We start from the raw sequence: 19,640 nt of genomic DNA, 5'->3' as shown, positions 1-19,640 counted from the left end.
GCGGTAGGTTTGATCCTTATCGCAAATTATAGGACCCATATTTTTCTATTTTTTATTAGGGCGCCCATTTCCATTTCAGGTGGTCCAAAAATTAACTTTTTCCCCTTTTTTCAGAAACTGCCTTTTTTCAAAAATTTATAATTTTGAAGTACTGGATTGATTACGATGATCAACATATCAAATTAAAGGCAATGAACTAGTTTTCTTTAAAAACATATTATACTTGCAAAAAACTGGATTTTGTTTTCATAATCTTATATATAAAATTCTCGCGTCACGATGTTCGTGGTCAAACTACTCCGAAACGGCTCGACCGATTTTAATGATATTATACTCAAAAAACTTGGTAGGCATGAGAATAGGTCGTAAACTATGTATAATACCGCTAGGATACCTATTACTTTATATTTTATACCGATTAGGGTGGTCCCATGCAAATAAAAGCTGAATAATTTTGTTTTCGTATTTTTTTGCATAAATTTGGCTTGAAAAAAACTTAAAAAACCATATATAACCAATTTTCACCCTCATCTCCTTTTTTTTTATCGCGATATATGTATTTTTATATAAACGATACCAAATAACTGATTCGTCGTTCGTTTCTTAAACAGGACGAATTTATTTACGTTGTTAAATGCCAGATGGCACTTCGTCCCCTTCATCGAATTTCACCCTACACATACGCAAGTAACCTCAATTCGACTAAAACTAGGAATATCGCCGGCGAGCTGGAAGCGTTTTTGGATGATCACAATGAATTATTAAAATTATTCTATTCACACCCATGCTCGGAATGCAAAATAACAGTCACGCTATTGTCGTCAATCCTCATAATGAAAAACCGATTTAAGAACACGTGTGTAGATCCAATGCGCCACAGTTACTTTAATCGATCCGGTCCATTTGTCTGTACATCAAAGATTTCATCTCCATCTCCACATCACACTCAGGTTCGGAAAGTTCCCACGGTCCAATGCAATACACGGTCAAATCTTCACGTATCTGCTCGATATCCACGTGGAAGCTATCCTTCATCGATCAATAATTTTATAGATCGTTGAAACATTTGAACACACATGTATTGCAATACATTAGTTATTTTTTATTCAACAGTCAAACTATTCACTAGAAGTAATTTATATGGCAGAACAACGTTTGCCGGGTCAGCTAGTCTATCTATATATATATATATATATATATATATATATATATATATATATATATATATATATATATATATATATATATATATATATATATATATCTATATATATAAAAATGGAGTGATGTCTGTCTGTCTGTCTGATTCTTATAGACTCGGAAACTACTGAACCGATCGACATGAAAATTGGTATGTAGGGGTTTTTGGGGCCGGGGAAGGTTTTCGTGATATTTTGAGACCCCTCCCCCCTCTCTAAGGGGGGCCTGCCATACAAATGAAACACAAATTTCTGCATTACTCGGAAATTAACCAAGCAAACGAAACCAAAGTTGGCATGTGAAAGTTTTAGGGTGCAATAAATGTTTCTATGATGGTTAGACAGTCCTTCCCCCACTCAAAGGGGGGGCTGCCATACAAATGAAACACAAATTTCTGCATTACTCGAGAATTAATCAAGCAAATGAAACCAAATTTGGCATGTGGAGGTTTTAGGATGCAATAAATGTTTCTATCGTGTTAAGATACTCCTTCCCCCTCTCTTAAAGGGGGCTACCGTACAAATGAAACACAAATTTTTGCATTACCCGAGAATTAATCAAGCAAATTAAACCAAATTAGGCATATGGAAACTTTAGGGTGCAATGAATGTTTCTATGGTGGTTAGATACCCCTCCCCCCTCTCTTAGGGGTGGCTGCCATACAAATAAAACACAAATTTCTGCATTACTAGAGAATTAATCAAGTAAATGGGCGGGACGAAGTTTGCCGGGTTAGCTAGTATATATATATATAAATGGAGTGATGTATGTCTGTCTGATTCTTATAGACTCCGAAACTACTGACCCGATCGACATGAAAATTGGTATGTAGGGATTTTTGGGGCCGGAGAAGGTTTTCGTGACAGTTTGAGACCCCTCTTCCCTCTCTAAGGGGGGGGGCTGCTATACAAATGAAACACACATTTCTGCATTACTCGGAAATTAATCAAGCAAACCAAACCAAAATTGGCATGTGAAGGTTTTAGTTGGACACTCCTCACCCCTCCTTAAGGGGGGGGGGGGGGTTGGCTGCCATACAAATTAAACACAAATTTCTACATTACTCGGGAATTAATCAACCAAATGAAGCCAAATTAGGCATATTGAGGTTTTAGGATGCAATAAATGTTTCTATGGTGGTTAGATTCTCCACCCCCCTCTCTAAGGGGGGGCTGCCATACAAATGAAGCATATATTTCTGAATAATTCAAGAACTAATCAAGCAAACTGAAACAAATTTGGTATGTGGCGGTTTTAGGGGGCAAGAAACATTTCTAAAGTGGTTCAACACTTTAGAAATGCTTTAGAAATGGGGGGGTCTGCCATACAAACGAAACACAATCTTCTGTATAACTTGAGAACTAATCAAGCACAATATGAGATGTGAGGGTTTTTTGGGTTGAGAAATGTTTCTATGATCGTATGACACCCCTCCCTCCTCTGGAATGGAGAGGGGGTCCCATAAAAATATTACACATTTTTCAACCAAAAATATTCCAACCAAACATGACAATCGAAAATTTTCGGAAAACTTTGAAGGAAAAAGGGAAAATTCGAAAAATTAAATTCCCATATGTTCTACAATTACATAGTGACAAGTGCTATTAGTCCATTTGATGTTTGCGCTAGCGAAATTGATCTCTGTTCGAAACTGGAAATGGATTTTAATGTGATGAAACGCACTCCTATATCTTCTTCTATCTATACAAAAAAAATGTTTGGTCGGATGTGTTGATAAGAGCAGAACTCGAGGAAGGAATTGTTCGATTTAGGGCTGTCTTTATTCTATCATATTTTCTGTATAAAACATTTATTCCATGTGAAGGAGAAGCATGCTATTTTCAAGTGGTTGAAAAATCTTGAACGAGAATTGTGTCTGAAAAAAATCTGATATTATAATGATGAGTTTTGTTAGAAATACTAGGATTTATATTGTAAAAGGTAAATTAAACGGGTCGATTAAAAGATCAATCAATGAACAGTTCTGCGATTGGACCCATGAACTTGCTCAAAGTAAGAAAACGTGAATGTTTGAAGGTATTTATAACAAAAAACAAATTTTGGGCGGGACGAAGTTTGCCGGGTCAGCTAGTTATTGATAATTATTGAAACTATAAAAAACAAACACATTTTATAGTTTACTGAATTGATTTTTAACAAAAGGCTAGAGACCATGTAAACTATAAAAACAAACACAATCAATAATTTTGAAAACAAAAGCCAATATTTTGCAAGTGTAATTTTTTTTCAAAAATAACTAGTTCATTGCCTACAATTTGATATATCGATCATCTAAATCGGTTAAGTGATTCAAAAGTTATGAATTTTTTGAAAAAAGTCATTTCTGGAAGAAAGTTCAAAAAAATGATTTTTCGAACCACCCTAAAATGGAAATGGTCACCCTAACGAGAGAATAAAAATATACTAGTCTAACATACAAAACTATTACTTTTCATGGAAATCTGAGAACCACTATATCGGTTTGGCATGGAATTGCTGTACATCCAGGTTTTTTTCACGCGGATTTTCGAATTAACGCGGTTCTCTTATGCGGATTTTCCAGTTTACGCGATTTTTTTACACGGTAAAAAAAACCTGGGTGTATATGTATATAGGAATAGTCGTGATTTCAACGGTATGGTTCCTTGGCATAGACTGAATGAGGGATTTTACCGTGTTCGGAGTAATTTTAGCCCACTTGTTGATGATAGTTTTTTTCAGCTGTCCAGTAGTTTAAAATTTCTTGCCCTGTGCAAATACATTTGCTGACAAAATTCCCCAAGCATTCTCAATGGGATTTAAGTCCGGACTACACAGTGGCCAATCAAGAACGAATGTTATGGGCCGTTAGAAAGTTTTTGGTGTTACTTGCTGCATGACATGAAGCGTTATCTTGCTGAAAAATAACATTTTCGTTCATAACGTCTTCCATAAAAGGAATCAATGCTTCCTCCAGCAGTTCGCAGTACTTCTCGGAATTCATTCTTGTTGATATGAAGCAGATCGGAGTTTTCCCAGCGTCACTGATGCCTGCCTAAACCATTACGGTTCCTCCTCCGAAGTAGCGAGATTCTCTTCCATTTATCTTGCCAACAGTCAGCAGAACCGTCCGGACCGTTCAAATTAAACTTTTTCTCACCGCTGAAAACCACTCTAGACCACTCTTCATCCCAGAATTGGAATTTCTCGGCGAAATTCAGTCCTGCGTTCTTATGCCGAGGAAGTAGTCGCGTACAGGTACGGATTTCCTGTACGAAAGGTTTGCGTCGGAGCTTAGAACTTGACGGATACGATGACTGGTTACTGGAATATTCATTTCAGCTTTTATTTTTGCTGATGAAAGTCAACAACGAGGCGCTTGATATCTCGTTTGTCCCTATCTGTTAAGCGAGGACGTCGTCCGGGACGCTTATTTGTGGCGTACTGAGCATCCAACCGGATATAGATTGTCACGGCATCTCTACTCCTTCCAATTCTACGCGCTATCTCGCGGAGAGAAAATCCTTCCTTTCTCAAAACATCGATTTTACCACGCTCTTTCTTCGTAAAAATCGTTCCCTTCGGCATAGTCCTTGAAAATTGCAAAAATATATTACTTAAAATGTGCGTACGCTTTTTTCAATTTGCTAACAACCTTTAATTGACTTGACTCCCAGTTATTTTCGAATTACACTAACGTTAAGTGTAAGTAAACGAGCTAAGCTAAGTAAACGACATGGTGGCGTTATATATATATATATATATATATATATATATATATATATATATATATATATATATATATTCACCAGTGTATGTTAAATGAATAAATTTTACGTGTTTTTATTCATTTATATCTCAAAGAATCACAATGGTTTGGTCATAATCGTAACTGTGACAGGTGTCCTGATTTTCAACTTGATGGTATCCCTAAGCCTCCCCTTAAAGAGGGGGGAGGAGCGTCGAACCACTAAAGAAACGTTTATCGATCCCTAAAACCGCTACATGCCAAGTTTGATTCCATTTGCTTGATTAGTTCTCGAGTTATTTAGAACAACACCCCCACCCAGTGCCAGTAAAACAAGTTCCCAGGGAGGCGATCTGGCGTAGTGGTAACATCCATGCCTCTCACGCTAAAGGTCACGAGTTCAATTCTCACTCCCGAGATTCTTCCAAAAATGGAAGTAAAAGTAACGAACCAGCCAATTGAGTTGAAAGTCATTATAATACAGATAAAAAAAACAAGGTCCACTCAGTTTTATTTGACGTTTGACATGTCCCAGTTGGCAAGATGGATTCAATAACAGGCTGCTCTTCTAGTCCTGTTAGTAAACGAGTATTGTAATCCGCGTCGTAGGCATGACAATATGGGTTTGCAGAAGAAATGAACACATTTTTATAAGAAAGAATATGAATGAAAATTACTTTTTCCAAATAAAATTCGTAATCTATGTAAATGAAAATCACTTTTGCTTGCAAGTAGTGAAAAAATATCACTAAAATTGTGTCTGGAGGTCAATGTCTGCGTTGTTAATTTTCATGAATGATTGTCTGTCTTTTTCAGTTTTTACTCGTTGATATATTGGACATCTATCTAAGGTTGCGGTCGTGTCGTTGGTGCAATCTTCAAGAAAATGCATTATACATTTTCCATCTGCCATGCAAGGCTATAAAAATTTTAGATTACCGCACGGTCATGAACCATGTTTGGGGTAACATTATCGAACAATCACCTGACCTGACCTGGAAGCAATTTCAAGTTGTTGAAATTTGATTGAAAATTTTTATTCGATGTTGTTTCAATACTTAGTAGACATAGTCCTGACCCTAACTCAACTATTTATCTATTGATCTTCTTGCATTTCAACCAAAATATCATTCAGAATATAAAATAATTATCAGAGACTATTCTCTTTCAAGATACCTGCAGATAATGTATTATTCTGCTACACAGAACACACAATAGAGCCATATTTCATTTAATTTTCTTTGTTTTAGAAGCGTGTTTATTTCACTCGAAATTTAATAACAATTTACGCTTCACATAAATGGAACACGAAGCTCGATGACTGGAATTTTTGAGTAAATTACACTATCGATTTCCTCAGGGCGTATTTTGTCGATTATCCGAATTAAAAATGTGCATATGAGGTAATCCTAATTTTTTGTAATTTTGCCATCCAGCCGAATAAATTCAGCAAGGCGTGGAACCGAATACATGTAACGTTGTAATGAATCTCATTCCACATTTCATTTTTTTTTGTATATCGTCTGGCAAGTGAGTGTATTTTTCCTCACACCGCTTCTGATTGTTTAGAATCGCAGTCGTTCGCTCTATACCTCTATATCGTTCGCAATTCATTCTACGTTGAGATGGTAAACGTTAGGAACATTCGAAACATTAGTACCATTGAATAAGAAGATGGAGAGTGTCGTTTGAACGGTGGGTGTCAACGATGAACTCCAGATTGTTGTTTCTTCTTCGAATCACAATTTCTCGCGTCACTGAGCAGTCGCCTACCATGACTCCAGCAATGTATTCAACGACATACGCATTGAATGTATACATGTGTTCTCCAGTCGGTGTTATATAAGAATTGATGAAAATAACGTGATCGTCACCTTGCAAACCGAGCATGTATGATATGAAGAATTTCAATAATTCATTATGTTTATTCAAAAAGTTTTCCAGCACGCTGGTAATATGCATGGCTTTAGCCAAATTAAGGTTATTGGCGCATGAGAGGATGAATGCGTTCAATGAAGTGAACATAGCGCCATATGTCATTTAACAACGTAAATAAATTCGTTCTCTTTGAAAATCAAACTAAAGGTCGATTGTTTGAATATTATTTATACCAAAATACTAAATACTAATACTTATACTAAATACTAAATACTTATGTCAAATTTAAGGAAAAAATAGAAATAAAAATTAAAAAAAAATTCTGTATAGAGCCACCCTAATCGGTATTAAACATATGGTAATCGGAACCCTAGCGGTATCATATATATATATATATATATATAGCGAATTCGTTTTTGTTCAGTTTCAACCCCAGTGCCGCACTAACTGCTGTCAAAACGTTTTTTTATTCACTCAGTTTCGCACTCAGTGTCGCACTAGTTCGCCCCGAAAACTGTTAGTTTCGCACTGAAATGTTTCACGGGTTGGCACTCGGGTTCACCAATATAACTATACTGAACTGTCAAGTTCCGAATATTATTTTGGAAAATCTAAAAATAAAGACTATGAAAATGGAAAACCTGCTGCTTTTGCTTTTGTATTATTGGAAGCGTAATCCAATTCGGATTCTGATTTTGAAGAGTATGTTCGAGTAGACGGCATTAAGCTACGTGTGCTTTCATTGGGAGGTGAAAATAATGATGGATATTCAGGTGGAATAAATTTCAAAATCAAAATTATGAATGAAAATTTACTTTAACGTATCGAATATTTATTTTATGTGATTAAATAAGAGGATTTTTCCGATATCGCAGAAACATATTGAACGAAAACTGTGTCTAATGATGATTTTATATTATAATAGTAATTATTTGTGGAACAAACAGGAAATGCATCGACAAATGGTTAAGTGAGTGTCAGAACTACATGTGTTAGGTAATCGAACAATATGAAGTACAAATTTTCATTCAAACTTTTATATGTTTACACTGCACTTGGCCCTTCTGATCTGATGGAGAACAATTTACCTCCCAAGCACTAATATCACCACCAGACGTCGACACTGTACATTTGCCGTCGTAAATATAAACAAATCAGACTATATAACGTACACCAACAAACCAACGCATTCGTGAAACTGAAAACGTTTTTTTATTACAGAGTCAGTTTGGCACTGACTCAGTTTTAAAAACGAATTCGCTAATAGTTTACGTCCTTTTCTCATGCCTACCAAGTTTTTTGTTCATAATTTCATGAAAATCGTTCGAACCGTTTCGGAGGAGTTCGATCACGAACATCGTGACACGAGATTTTTATATATAAGATGGCAAGTTTTGGTGAGAATATCTGAAAATTGATAGAAAGCAGTGTAAATTAGAGTCAGAACAACGTACTTCTAGTAGGTAAATAACGCCAAGAAAAAATGTTCATACAAATTTTAGCAATTTAAAACTGTCTTAGGGCCGACTAATCTGATAGAGAACAGTTGGCATCATACAAACTAATGTCGTATCCAGATGTCGACACCATTCCGCCGTCAACGCGAATGTCTGGAACCCTCAGTTTAATGTCCGCATCCGAATAAGATCATCATGAGCAGGTTTTCCGTCTATCAATGTCTTCATCAGAGTTGTTAGGCCCCGGTGTGTAAATTTCGGAAGTCGTTGGGGATCATCCCACAATTGCCGAGATGTGCTACCAGACTCGTTCTTATAGCTTATTTAGTGGCAATTTATGCGACAAGCGGTGAAAATTTGCCCGCATTGCATGGTTTTTATTTTGTGGCGTTGTTGAGATGCTAAGATTTTATGGGATTTTGAGCGTGGTAATAAAAACACGTACACAAAGCCACACTTTGCGGGATGATAATTCTGCGAGATTGTTAGGTGTGAAATTGATTGTTAAACGTCTTTTTAATGAAACAAATCCGTCGATTGAAGAAATAAAAACATCGAACGCCAAGATATTTTTTCAGTGTGACAGTTTAATTCCCTCACTGTCGTCCTGATTAACTAGATAGTTTGTCCAAATCAGAGAAAGCAACTATCATTCAGTCAAGCAACGGCTGCACCATAAATTTGTACCACCGTGGCTGCCACCAATAATCGTTACGATTGTTGTAAACCTGACATTCGAACGCGATCGGTCTGGGCCAACTCAAAGCCTACTACAACCACTACTACTGATTTCGAACTTTTTGACACGCAGCTTCTGCCGCTCACTGCTGGCAGCAAAACGTTAAAAAAATACTCCCGGTCCCGGACCGAGGGGGCAAACCATTGCCGTTCTAGTGGAATAAAACATAAAATTATATTGTTTTATTACATTATTGCATGCCATATTATTTATGCACCAGCTCAGTCCCCGCCGAGTGCGGGGACTGGATCGCGCTGGCTTATTTGAGATCATCCATTTTCAGTAAATATTTGATTTTACCGGGAATTCTCTCTCCTTCCAATTGCTGCTTGTCAAACGACATGCGAACGCGCAGCGGACAAATAGTTGTTGCCTTTTTATTGGGGAAGAATGCTGGAGGTGTCAAAACACTGATTAGGAAGTTGTTGTTCCATGAGTCCACAGGAGTTGTTGCGAGTTCTTTCTTGCTATTATTGAGAACCAGGCATCGGAAAGTCATTTGGTGTTTCACGATTTCACGACGTTGATGACGACGACGACGGGTTGACGAGATCGGTCGAGGACGGGCTCGTTATAAATGTTTGATTGGTGTCGTAACGAAGGAATAAAACTTTTCGGAACCAATGGGGAAGCTGCACCGTAATGAACAGTCGGGGAAGAAAACAAGATATATATCGATAATATAATAAACAATCAGAAATTATGAAGCGTCTAGAATCGGAAACAAAAAAAAGAAGGAGAAAAGCATTAATGAAAACGATATTAATGCACGGAGGAAAGGTAGAGAATTCGAGAAATATTTCAAACAAATAAAAAGATGAAATATGAATAAAATTACCATAAAAATTATGCCTCTGTCGTCTTGAGCGTTTGTGATGTAGTTTTTTCTCTGTCTTCCTCCCTTCCTTTCCCAGTCGGCCAGAAGAGGGCGCGTTTGCTCTGGACTCTTGGACTGAGACCATCTTCGGCAGTATTTTTACTAATCGCCAACTCGTTTGGCATTTTATTTATAGACCGCTCTTTAGCGATTTCGACGCGCATTAACGCGATGATCGTGTGTTTCATAATTGAAAGCATCTTGCATTGAGCCTGTCGTGATGATATGTGCATGTATGAAGAACGATTGATAGTTAAACATGCCCTCTCGTATTTGTAATCATTTGAAAATTATTCACTAGATCTGATTCCTAATTATCTAACCGTCAAAGGCTACGTAACTGCAGTACAGGTCAGACTCGATTATCCGGAGTTTTGTTTTTTTTTCACTCCGGATAATCGAATCATAAAAAAACGAATTTTCTCTCGGTAAACGTATTATGATTATGATTTGCACTTATTTATTAAACTGTTTCATCTATCTTGGCCCGTTTGTATGTTTACGACTTTGTAACTTTGTCTGTAGCGCTATACCACATTAATAGAAATTTAACCCCCTTCCTGTTGACCTATTGATCTGAAATTTTGAACACATCTTTATCTCTGGGGTCATTATAAAACTGCGTATTCCATGATCTTGATAATCCAAGATGGTTGCCGCTACAAAATGACGGATTATGTACATATTTTCTCAAAATTACATCAATATGGGTTTTCGCAAAACCCCATCAATATGGGTATCGAATGAAAGGGCTTGACCAGTAGAACACAATTATTTATGGAAAATGTAAATCAAAGATGGCGGCCGGTAAAAAATGGCGAATTACATATTTTCTCAGAACCCCACCAATATTTATATTAAACTAACTGACCCGACGAACTTCGTCCCGCCCAAAATAGATTTTTTTATTTGAATACGTTCAAACATCCACGTTTTCTTACTAAGTGAACGTTAGTGAGTCCAATCACTGAACTCTTCATTGATTGATTACCCTTTGACCCTTTACAATTTCCTTTTACTATACATTGTCTAGTATTTCTACAAGAATTCGTCCTTATAATATAAAATTATTTTCAGACACAATTCTCGTTCAAGATTCTTCAAGCATTTGGAAATAACATGTTTCCCCGTTGCATGGAATACATGTTTGATACAGAGAATATTACAAAATAAAGACAGCTCAAATCGGACCATTCCTTCCTCGGGTTTAGGGCACACCAACACATTTGGCCTTCCATTTTTGTTTATATAGATAGAAGATATAGGAATGCGTTATTCCGTCTGCAAATCCTTTTCCACTTCCGAACAAATTCAATTTCGTTAACGCCAACATCAAATGGACTAACAACGCTTAGCTAATTGTAGAACATATGGGAATTCAATTTCCCGAGTTTTCCGATTTTTCTCTTCGCTATATTGATCTACGGGAAGAAACGAATACAACGACTCAAAAAGAACCATTCCTTCCTCGGGTTTTGCGCTTACCAACACATTTGGCCTTCCATTTTTATTTATAGATGAATGTTCTCGACTAGTAGAACATAGCAGATCCAAATCCAAGATGGCCGAAGTCTCCAAACAACTAAATACTTTTTAAATGGTTTCATTCAGATTGATCTGTTTGTATGTATGTTCGAATGTTTGTAGGGTTGTCCCACATTAATAGAAAATTGACCCCGTCCCTGTTGACTGATTGATCTGAAATTTGGAAGACACCTTTAATTCTACTGTCATTATAAAACTACGTATTCCATGATCTCGAAAAATTCAATTTGGCCGTCGCTAAAAAATAGCTGACTGACTTGACTTGGAGAACACGAAACATAATGAACAACCTAAATTTAAAAAGGTCGCCGCCACTAAATGGTCGACTATGTATTTTTTGCAATCCCCTCAATGTCGGTATCAAATGAAATGATTTGACTAATAGAATACAATGCATCATGAAAATATTCCGAAGAAAATTAGATGTGATAACTACTAACTACTACTTGTCTAGTTATTTTCTAGCTTTTAGTGCATTAAACCATATAACTTTAAAAATTTTGTTACTTATTTTATTACTGTATTTTATTTCCTAGATTTTTGTAAATTATCCGTATTATTAGTATATTTCTCTACAACAAAACCATTCAACTGTTTTTTTTTTAATTTTTATTTCTCACCTAACTTTCTTCGGGATATTTTGATGATGAACTGTATTCTATCAGTGAAATCATTCCATTTGATAATCATATTGATGTGATTGTGAAAAAAATATATATGGCGACATTTTGTGATGGCGGTCATTTTGGATTTGCAGTTTTCATAAATAACTGTGTTCTACTAGTCACGCTAGTCAAGCCCAAATTGATTATCCAATATGGAATTATTATACAAATTATTCAAAATTTCCGATCTAAAAATAAGAAAAATCAAAAATAAAATACTGGTCGGACTCGATTATCCGGAGTATTGATTTTTTTTTTCACTCCGGATAATCGAGTCAAACAATGTTTTTTCTTTATTTGTTTTTTCGCATGTGTTTTTCGTTTTTTGAAAATAAAAGAGGAATTTAATTTTTGATTCATCTTCTTACAGTCAAAAACACCTTTCTTACATGAAAAAAAAAATTATCCAGATTCTCTCAGGAGTAGATAGACGATCATATTTGATGAAAAAAATCCCCCTACGCATATTTTTTGAATTTCAACGATGACTGAGTTACAGACCTTTTTTTTTGACGTAGGACTACGTCTAACCGGAAGATATAGGGGGTGAAATGGAAATCTAGGCACTGAACAAGTAGGAAAAAATGCAAGATTTGGAACGCTTATAACTCGAGCATTTCTCAATGGTTCGCAAAGGTTTTTGCATCAATTGATAGGAAATATATCTACGCATCTATCATAACGAATAACATTTCATTTTTCTTGAGATAAATAATTGAATAATTGTGAAATATCAAGCATTGTCCAAATGCACTGTGTGCCCATTTTTTATTGGTCCATTTTGTGCTCCTCAAATCGTACCGACCAAAACGGGCAACCAGAGCAGCAGCGAAATACAATGAAGCACGATTGGAAAAGAAAAAGAAAAAAAAATATGATCGGAACATTGGTCGCAGTCTCACACATGCGTAATTCTCGAGCCAGCCAGTCAGCTTAAAAATCCCCGCTCCGCTGCCGTAATGATCATTCTTTGTGTGGACACCGACTGGACAACATCGTTGCTGGACGAGCTGGACGGCGAGAGGGTTCCGTCGAGGTCACTCCACAGTGCACCAACTTCAGAGGGTAACCAACTTGGTCAAGCGATCGAAGGAACTCTCCAAAACCACCATCATGGCCCTGATGGAGATCGAGAAGGCATTCGATAATGTCTGGCATGACGGACTGATATTTAAGCTTCAGAGTTTCAACTTCCCAGTTTACCTGGTGAAAACCATCCAGAAATATCTTCATGGTAGAACATCCAAAGTATACATTGCTGGTGCCCTCTCGGAGCCGTACCCGGTCGCAGCTGGTGTCCCACAGGGGAGTATACTGGGTCCGTTACTGTATAACCTGTACACTTCGGACATTCCTCCTCTACCCGGTGGAGGCAAACTGTCGCTGTTTGCCGATGATTCGGCAATTCACTACAACGGACGTATCATCAATGCCCTCGTAGCTAAGCTCCAAATCGGGCTGAACGCTTACGTTGAATATCTCAATACCTGGAAGATTCGGGTAAACGCGGCTAAAACCCAAGCGATTATTTTCCCACACCGTAACACGAAGCGACTTAAGCCTACATCGAGAGTGAAAGTACTGAACAGCGAGATAGAGTGGTCATCCGAGGTTCGCTACCTTGGTGTGTCCTAGATAGCAAACTCATCTTCCGTTCGCACGTAAATGATCGCGTTAACAAAGCCATCACCATGCTTCGTAACCTCTACCCGATCATCGCCAGGCGGGCTAAAACATGTACTGAGAACAAACTGGCAGTATTCAAACAAGTGGTGTCGCCGATGCTAGAGTACAGCTCTCCGGTCTGGAGTGGATGCGCAAGGTCTCACCTGAATAAGCTTCAGGTAGTTCAGAACCGCTTCCTGAAACTAATACTCAATCTTCCGTGGCACACGAGAACCACTGACGTCCACCGGCTAGCTTGCTTCGACTCAATAGGAACTAGAATCGAGCAGTTCGAACAACGGCACATGGCCAGAACCCGACAGTCGGAATGGCAAAAAATCAGGGACCTTTATCCCTAAATGTTGTAAATTTGAGTATATAGTAGTTTAAGTGTGTATATAGTAGGTTAAGTAAGTTTAAATCAAACCAAAATAGTTCAGTAACAACTGGCAAAATGGTACAACAACCATCTAGGAAAAATTTGATTTTATATAAATTAATTATATCAGTAACAGCTGGACTAAAGATTGAATCACCATGTGGAATATCTTATATTGTAAACTAATTGTAAATCAACAATTAAATTAATAAAATTAAATATATAATGAAAAAAAAATGCTGGACGGCGAGGGATTGAGTGCCTTTCTCAAGGCTAGAGACGAATGAACTGCAAAAGTTTAAAGTCTCTATAATACAATACCTTCCTTCCTTCCGTAATGATCATTCTCATCCAAACCGTACACCACATCGGTTCGCATCACAACACATCAACAAACCAACCCAAGCAGCCATGTCTGGACATGGTAAAGGAGGAAAAGTGAAGGGAAAGGCAAAATCCCGCTCGAACCGTGTTGATCTGGAGTAGCTAGGCCGAGCGCGTTAGTACCAGTGCACCAGTCCACCTAGCCGGCGTTATATAGTTTCGGCCGCCGAAGTGATCGAGTTAGCTGGCAAAGCTGCTCGCGACGATAAGAAAACCCGCATTCGGAACAGAACACATTCGGTTCGGTGGACATCAAGACAACAGGCAGTTGCAGCGGGTAGCGAGTGGCAAACGCAATCGCAAAACGGCATCAGGTAGCAGAAGAAAAAAGTTTGTTCTTTATACAAACTGCTTTGGTGGCAAATCCAGAACAAGGCGGCATCGAGGGCGTCCGAAATGGTTTTTTTTTTCAAAACCACGAGTACTAAGTTTTCTAAATTGGAACCATTCCATAAAACAAGGCGCTTTTAAGGGCCATAAAACCTTCCAAAAAAGAGTTTAGGAAATACAGTTCAATGCTTTCTAAAACAATATCCAAAATAATAATAAAACACAAATTGATTCTTTCATAATTTGTTTGCCAGGATATGATGAGTATGTGAATTTGGCAGTTGTTCTGAGCTTATTGATGGTTGTGGACTTTCGCAATTATTCAATTTACACCAATTCTTAAATTGCCTCCAGATTGAAAGTACAGTCATTTACATTTATTTCAACATTTAGCTAATTGGACGGACATGTAATGCAACTTATTTAGTTGGACATTTTTGTAAACATAGAGTTCGGGGTCCAAGTTATGACCCAACATGTCCCAAGCTGGATGGGAAGAAATTTTCCAACTGTGAATCCTGTGGCGAGTGGCAAACGCAATCGTTCAACAGGAAGGTTTAGCCGAACAAGATGGGGATATCAAGTGATAACAAAACAGTAAACTCTTTAGATTAAAGATAATTTTGTGAAAAGGATCCTTTTTTAGCCTGCATGTGAATCCAACGAGCGAACAAATTTTAATGAATGTAATTTTTTGCCATCGCTGCCTTTTAACGCTCATTCGTTCGTCTCGTTGGACTCGCCCCTTTGGCTGAGTCTGCCGATTTGTCTCTATCCTGTGAGCGTGTACCGCTAGAGTACAAAACGCGCGGATCCGTTGAAAAATATATCATTCTCTTTCAAACCGTAAATCAGTGTGGTTGTATGGCATCGTTTCACATCACATCGCATCAACGGATTGGTACCGGAGCACCAGTATGCCTAATAGCGGTTATAGATTTTCGGCCACCGGGGTGCTCGAGCTGGCTTGCAAAGCTGATCACGACAATAAGAAAACCCACCTACAGAACAGAGCACATTCGGTTCGGTGACAACAACTAGTTTCAGCAAGTGGAAAACGCAATCGTAAAACGGCAGCAGGTAGAAGAAAGAAAAAGTTTGTTTATACAGATTGCTTTGGTTGCAAAACCAGCCACCGTAAAACACGACGCTTTTCAGGGCCATTAAATCTTTCGAATAAGAGTTATTAAAGGTTTTTCACAATACCAATGCATTCTAAAGTGACCTAATATGACATATAATATAAACTGATTTTTTTTGTTAAGCTTAAGGTACGGTAATGTGCTCAATAGTGAAATATATGATAGTGAACGAGCTGATGACCACCTATGCATTCCCTATCACAGCCATCATTTTGATACGGTATGTGTTTACGCCGAAAGATGCCCGACATTAAACATTTAATAAGTACAAAGCCTTCAGAAAAAAATCAAGAATCAAGTTTGTAAAAAAAAAACGCAAAAACACAACACCAAAGGTTCTTTTCAGAACCCCCAACATGTTCATAAAGAGTAAACAGTAAACTAATCCATTTTTCAGGTAGATAGGTAGGTATTCACGAAAATAAAACAATATATTTAAAATATATATTTAGCAAAAGCTGTCCCCTTCGTATAGTCCTACGTCACTCCGGTTATGTCCCCGACATTACCCACCCGTCTTTTTTTTTTGTACTCCGTTGCTTCAAACTGGCTCCACATTAAAAAGTACGCTTCTTCTTCTTCTTCAATGGCACTAACGTTCCTAGAGGAACTTCGCCGTCTCAACGTAGTATCACTTGCGTCATTTTTATTAGTACTTAGTTGAGATTTCTATGCCAAATAACACGCCTTGAATGCATTCTGAGTGGCAAGCTCTAGAATACGCGTGATCACAGTGCAAGTCGGAGGAAATTTCTTTGACGAAAAATTCCCCCGACCAGAACGGGAATCGAACCCGAACACCCGGCATGTTAGTTATCGACGCTAACCACTCGGCCAAGGGAGCACTAAAAAGTACGCTACGGAAGACGATTCAGGATTGCATGATTTAGTAGTGGAACAACTAAATTAGTGAATTTTAATAATATTTTGGAAGTGGAACACTTAAAAATTAATCATTTTTAATGTGTTATTATTAATTTTATCCTGAAAAATTTATATTAAACTAGATTGTTTCTGTCAATTAAAATGAAGTTCTTTAGCCTCCTCCACAATTTGTTCTTTGAGGCGCAACTTCTATCTTTCTTAATTTGGCTGCAATATCGATATAAACAATTCCTGGTGAAAAGTCAAGCAAAATCTTCAAAAATCACGATTTTTACCCCACTGTACATGTAATAGCGACATAAACTTAACCTTAACGTTGGAAGGTTACATTTCTTCATGAAATAAGCCATATTTGAAATATAAAAAAAATATTTTTTTCCAAACTGAATATAATCAAGACCAAAATTGTATATAATCGAATCACATATAATCGAGTGTGTATATAATCGAGTGCTGTACTGTATTCTATTAGCCAAACTTAATTCATTTGATACCAATATTGAGGGGATTGCAAAAAATACATAGTCGACCATTTTGTGGCGGCGATCTTTTCGAATTTATGTTGTTCATAGTGTAGTGTATTCTCCAAATCAAGCCATTCAGCCATTTTTTTGCGGCGGCTAAATTTAATTTTTCAAGATCATGAAATACGCAGTTTTATAATGACAGTAGAATTAAATGTATGTTCCAAATTTCAGATAAATCATTCAACAGGAACAGGGTCAATTTTCTATTAATGTGGGACAACCCAACAAACATTCAAGCATACATAGAAACAGGTCAAGTTGAATAAAACCATTCAAACAGTAATTAGTTGTTTGGGGAATCCAATTTCAAGGATTTTTTATTATCTGCTATGTTCTACTAGTCGAGAAATTTATTTTGATACATTTTTGGGCATTTTTCATAAATAACTGTGTTCTACTAGTCAAGCATTTTCATTTGATACCCATATTGATGGGGTTCTGAGAAAATAGGTAATCCGCAATTTTGTAGTGACCACCATCTTAGATTTGCATTTTTCATAAATAACTGTATTCTACTAGTTAAGCTTTTTAATTTGATACCCATATTGATGGGATTGTGAATAAAATATATATGGCACCATTTTGTGGTGGCGGCCATTTTGGATTTGCATTTTTCATAAATAATTGTGTTCTTCTAGTCAAGCCCTTTCATTTGATACATTGATACATTGATGGGGTTCTGAGAAAATATAAAATCCGCCATGTTGTAGTGGTCGCCATCTTGGATTTGCATTTTTCATAAATAACTGCGTTCTACTAGTCAAGCCATTTCTTTTGATACTCATATTAACTATTCAATATAGAATTATTATACAAATTATTCAAAATTTCCGAAAATAAAAAATAAAATACTCCGGATAATCGAGTCTAAAATTCCGGGTAATCCGGATAATCCGGATAATCGAGTCCGACCTGTACTCCTGATAATCGAATCCCGGATAATCGAGTCCGACCTGTATTAACAGTTTCATAAGTCAAACTCAGTAATAGAAATGATATTGTCGAAATCGGAACAATAAACATGTTTCATCAAAAATCTATTTTTGCTTACAACATAAAATAATCTTACATTCTGAGTGTTTGGAAATTCGCTTCTCATTTTTGTTGTTTTGATTAATAATTAATAACATACAGGGCGCATAAGTCGCGCAACGCTCTCTGAAGAAAAGAAAATAACGATCGCGCTGCAACTATCGAGCGTGTTGGTTCCTAAGCGGTTCAGTTGTCGACTTTGTATCGTTCTTTATTCGAGAATAAAGATTTTGTATCGTGAGACATTTTTTATACGATTTTTTTTGTGCATATCGGTTGCGTGACTAGGGGTAGTGGGGGCAAATTAGTTATGGGGGGCAAAGTGGTCACCTGCTTGTTTGGTAGTACTACTATTGACACCGTATTGATGGGCACCTTATGTTTGAAGAACTTAATGAATTTTTAGACACCCTGTACTTCATTAGGGCTGTCACATGTCGAAATATAAATAAAGACAGAAATTGCTCTCTCGATAGGCATTCGGCCGTAGTTCTGTGCGCAAGGTATCTAATGAATTTCTCGTGAAATTTAGTTTATTCGATCTGATATGTTGGACAAATCATCAGTTTGACCGACTGTTCACATATTCTAGGAGAGGTGAACATATATTCTGTGCAATCTCAGCGATTAATTAGCATAGAAATTACTTTGATGTTTGGGGCCAAAGTGGTCATAGGTGCATAACGACTCACGATGTTCTGTTTACTAAAGCTAATATACCTCATCACATTCTGCTCTTGAAAAGATTCCTTTTGTTGCTTTGACCCTGGAAAAATATGCCACTCCAACTAAATCAAGCCTCATTATGCGGAACGTTATGTGTTTCTTACAACGTTTTTGTATGCATGAGAAAATTTGAATTGAGACTCTAGGTGAATAGACCAAGCTGATTTTATACATGTACCTACTATATCGAATATGATTTGAACAAATTAGGACGAAAAAACCTTCAAATCTATCCCATTTAGCTTGATATGTACGAGTGACCACTTTACCGCCAAGCAAAAAAAAAGTTCTATTTTTCACTTTTTTTCTAATGATGAAAAATGTACTATTTTGAATTTTTATAGTAAAGGCCGTATGCTATCTTGAACAACAATGAGTTGAACTATAATATTCTTAGAAAAATGGGAATTGTGGCGGTATGTGAACGCTGGAAATGGACATATTCCTTAGGGTGACCACTATGCCCCCACTTCCCCTATGTA

Source organism: Toxorhynchites rutilus, chromosome 3 (genome assembly GCF_029784135.1).
Source record: "Toxorhynchites rutilus septentrionalis strain SRP chromosome 3, ASM2978413v1, whole genome shotgun sequence".
Taxonomy (NCBI): domain Eukaryota; kingdom Metazoa; phylum Arthropoda; class Insecta; order Diptera; family Culicidae; genus Toxorhynchites; species Toxorhynchites rutilus.
Note: the sequence above shows the minus strand (reverse complement) of the source record.